General features: G+C 41.2%; 1 pseudogene; it reads left to right on the top strand.

Moving 5' to 3' along the window:
- The first annotated feature begins 2,456 nt into the window (after positions 1-2,456).
- Positions 2,457-3,192, top strand: LOC147621738 (secreted RxLR effector protein 161-like; annotated as a pseudogene).
- Positions 3,193-4,863: the final 1,671 nt, after the last annotated feature.

The raw sequence follows: 4,863 nt of genomic DNA, 5'->3' as shown, positions 1-4,863 counted from the left end.
AAGTCATCCAAAATATGAAAAAAGAGTAGATATAGCATGTATACATCATAAGGAAGCTATTGCCATCACAAAAGTGTCAAAAGGTGACAGTCATCCAAAAATGCGTTTTTGGAGAAACCCACTTTCTGCTCATCAAATTGCAAAAGTGCGTTGGCACAAGTCATTCTTATAGTGTATATAGCTTAACTCTCAAGTTTCATATCATTTGGATAAATCTAGGTCATAGCCATAGTTCAAGTCTACGACAGATCTAGAGTGTTTTGGGTATAAACAAGCCATAACCACCTTCAAATTATGTTGGAATTTGACTAAAGGTGTCTAGGCATCATAAGTAAGCTTCCTATCACATCAGATCTGAAAAAAATCAAGCTTCCTATCACATCAGATCTGAAAAAAGTCACAGTCATCCAGAAACGTGTTTTTGGAGAAAGTGCCCTTACAGAATCAGGTACAGTCACTTAAGTGGGGATCGAAAGGATAGCTTTGAGTTCAAAAGTGAAGTCAAATGCTAAATTTGGTCTAAGTGAGCAAAAGTTAGAAAAATTTAGGGCTCCTTTGATAGGAATCTGGAAGTGATTACAAGCGCTAAGAGCATTGGAGTTTTCGGCTTCAATCCGATTAGTCAGGTGATCACTCTTTAAGATTCATTCGCATTTGATAAACAGTTGCAAGCTCTATGCATCTTAGGTCGGGAAGTTTCTATAAGTCGGGAAATCAGAGCACGGTTAACGGGAGAAGTAAGGTATTCACACAAGAGAGTACAGCTAGGACTCAGAGTCTAGGCACTCAACCAATCGAGGAGGTTCTCCTTGATAAGTTATCCGAGTCAAGCATGGAAACTCAATCTTCTTTCCGCTCCCAGTCTCATGGAGTATCTTGAATACGATGGAAGGCTAAGATATCATGCAAAAAATGCTCACGGTGAAAAAATCTACAAGGATTTTCTTGGTAGATATGCGGTCAAGATCAAGGATCACTTCTCGGACTTAGATCTCGCACCATGGGTGAATTTCCAAGTAGATAGGTACATGGGAAGGGATGCGGATATGTATCTCTTAGTCGAAAACCCTGAAATAGTTGATAAATTGGGCAATGTAGAACTAGAAGGGTTAAGCAAAGCCGAGAATAGCACAAGCGAGAATCCGGAAGCGATGGTAGAGCTAATCATGAAACGCATGAACGAGGTCTTTAAACCAACATGAAGTCCTTAAAGATGTGAGTCTTGTGGAGGAGATCATCCTACTTCACAATGTCTCCCGAAACAAAACTACCAGGTACAAAAACCGCAAAGAACGGACAAATGGTGTGATTTCGAACAAAAATGGACAAATCATGAGAAAATGTTACCATAGGATTCGACTCAAGAAAGAGCAAAGCATAGTGCAGCAAAAGACAGGGACTCCTCAAGGGGCTAATTACTCTCCTAGAGCGGGATACCAAAACTACGCAGCACCAGGAATGGAAAGAGCACAACCTGTGCTAGGCAACTAGCCACCATTGCTAGGAGCCGCAGTAGTTAGATATGTGCAGCAGCCTGAAGATCTAGGTCATGATGGTACAGGACAACATGGACAACACTTTGACCACCACACCATCACAGGTAGGATCCGCGGACCAATCTATGGTTGTCCCCGAAGGTAATTACCTTCGGGGACAACCATAGATCATAATACGCTTTGGTTTATTGCCAACAGAGGAGCACATCAAAGAGGAGGGCCTTGACCAAGACCATATCGTGCAGATGGATCATAATACGCTTTGGTTTATTGCCAACAGAGGAGCACATCAAAGAGGAGGGCTTGGACCAAGACCATATCGCGTGGGACCACCACTGGCAAGTCCGCCTAGACGTTGCTACAGATGTGGAGGTGACCATTGGATTTTCACACACACTCTTTACCTAAAGCACACACACACTTTCTTAATCATTTCTTAATCAAAATCGATGAAAGAACGTTCATAGAATGGACAATAGAGAGAGGAAAACCCTTGCCTTGCATTAGAACGGAGAAATATTACAATAGGTGCACGTAGGAAGCGCTACAAGCATCACCTTCTTCTCTTTGTGTAAGCTCTTGTAAGTGCAGCTAAAGTGAGTATCCTCTAAAAACCTAGAAATTGACTTATATACCTAGGCTTTTTTAGAAGTGGTTTCATACTTAATTAAAGAGCTAAAATTACAAGGTGGAAGCCCATGGCTCTTCTAATCAATCGGCAAGATATTTACAAGGATTTCTGCGGCTTTTAATTAAAATGGGTAATAAGATGAATATTGTTGATTTTAAGGCTGAATTGAATTCAGCTCTTGAGATGTCAAATTTGGGCCTCTTACATCATTATTTGAGCATTCAGTTTAAGCAATGTGATGGAGGTTATGCTTTATGTTAAACAAAGTACATTGAGACTTTGCTATGCAAATTTGGTCTTGAGGATTGCAAACCTATTGCTACTCCTATATGGAAATAGGTTTGAAGCTTAGTCTTCATGATGTTGGAGACTACTTTGATGTTACCCTCTATCACTAGTAGGCAATTGGTTGTCTTATTTATTTATGCATTACGAGGCTAAATATTCAGTTTGCAGTCTCACAAATAAGCAAGTTTATGCATTGCCTAGTTTCTAAGCATTGGTTAAGCAATTAAGCGGATCTTTTGTTACTTGAGTGGCACTACACACCTTAGATTGTTTTATCCCAAGGGGGGATCATTGGTTCCAGATTTGCATGCTTTTCCAGATTTCGGTTGGGCTGGTTGTTATGACACACACGTGTCCACTAGCAATTTTTGATTCATGCTTGGTAGCTCTTATATATCATTGTTGAGCAAGAAGCAGCCTACAATGGCCACTTCTAGTTGTGAAGCTGAGTACATGGCAGCTTTCACAGCTACAATTGAGTGTGTTTGGCTCAGACGCCTTGCAGCTCATTTGGGTGTTGGACAAGATGCTGCCACCACCATCTACACTAACAGTCAGAGCGCACTGGCAGTTGCAAGAAATCTAGTATTTCATGCTCGTACAAAGCACATTGAGGTACATTATCGCTATGTCAGGGAGAGACTCTCAGCAAGAGAGATCAACTTGGCTTATGTGCCAACAAAGGACAACCTTGTAGATCTTTTCACAAAGGCTTTGCAACGTGAGAAGTTTGAAGCTTTTTGCAAAGCTTTGGGCTTACTCCCTTTTGTGGATTGATCTCAGTCCATAGAGACCAACACTTCTCAATACATAAGTGCGAGCTCATGTTCACCGCATCAATCCCAAGGGAGATTTGTTATGATATTATGTTAGTGATGTGTGTGAACACACTTAGGACCACTGGGGCACTTTTTCCTCTTTAGGAGGTTTTTTCCCCCGTGCATTGTATATATGCGCATCACTCTAAGGCTACCTTATCTTTGTACTTGCACACTAAGTACTACTACTTTGTGTTGTCAAGAGATAGAGAGGAGAGAGCTTGAGCTCTTGCAAGCACACACACACTCACACACGAGAGTACACAAAGATGGAGCCTGAAAATCTTCTTCTTCTTCACACAAAGATGGAGGCTGAAAATCTTCTTCTTCTTCTTCTTCTTCTTCACACAATACAAAATGATAGTAGAGGTCTACAAAAAACATAAAGGGAGGACAACCTAAAAAGGTAGTATGTACAATGGTCAATGTGAAACCGCTAGTGAGTGAGCTGGCAAGATAAGTGTGCCATCACTCTCGGTAAGGTAGACCCGTCAATGAAGTATAGCTGTAGTATCACTGGCAAAGATCCTCGTATCCACTACCACGTGCCAGTGATGAATGTCGGTGGGGAATTAGCCAGGTGGGCCATGCACCACTCATCAATGAGTAGACCATCTGTCTTGCTTACTGGTCAAAGGGTGTACATGATGATTTACCAGATGCATATTTGTTCAACATCAAGATGATCCCTAAATGGAGTGAACAATATGTGTTGCTAATGACAATTGGTTGGCTAGACATTTTATTGCCAATCACAAAAAAGCAAGCAATGATTCAAGGATCCGTATCTTTGACTATGCTTGTAGAAAGATTATACCACATGGGGCAAGATGGGGTTCTACGCCTATGCATTGAACCATTCGAGAAACCTCATTACTTGCGCTAAGCACATATAACCATAGGAGGGATCCACATGGCTTGCAATCAGACGCTAAAAAAAATACTATGGGGCAAGAGTTTGGTGGCCAACACTAAAATCTAAAGTCCATAAATGCGTAAGGAATTGCCCACGTGTCAAAAGCAACCTCCTTATCCACATGCCATGTTGTTTCAAGTATCGGTAGTCCCAAAATGGAGCCAATACATTGTTGAGTATCTCACAAAAGGCTTATTGCCTAAAAACATAAGCAAGGCTCAACGGAAAGCTATTGAACTTGAAGCAAATGACCACGAGCTTATTGCAAATCAACTCTATAAGAGAGGGAAGGACAAACAACTACATTTGTGCATCACCAAAGCGGAATATATATGAGTTCTTGAACAAGCTCATGCAAGACTATCAGGGGGACATTTCTCCATAGAAACGACAACAAAAGCTATAATGACTACTGGATTATGGTGGCCCACTCTATTCCAAGATGTTGCAAAATTTGTCAAGCAATGTGAAGAATGTCAGCGAGTGAAAGTGTATATTCATCGGGATAACATGCCGTTACGCCCTATGATGGGAGCAAGAGCTTTTGCCAAATGGGGGATAGATTTTGTTTGACCCATTAACCCACCAACACATTGAATGCAAGTGCAATATATTATTGTCACCACGGATTATTTGACAAAGTGGATAGAGGCAAAGGCTACGCCAAAGAACGATGCTAGGACAACCGCTTGTTTTCTCTATGAAAACATCTTC

The sequence above is a fragment of the Cibotium barometz genome, chromosome 29 (assembly GCF_041138505.1).
Source record: "Cibotium barometz isolate CiBa-2024 chromosome 29, ASM4113850v1, whole genome shotgun sequence".
NCBI classification, from domain to species: domain Eukaryota; kingdom Viridiplantae; phylum Streptophyta; class Polypodiopsida; order Cyatheales; family Cibotiaceae; genus Cibotium; species Cibotium barometz.
The sequence above is the reverse complement of the archived record's forward strand: the minus strand, read 5'-3'. Positions and strand labels throughout refer to the sequence as shown.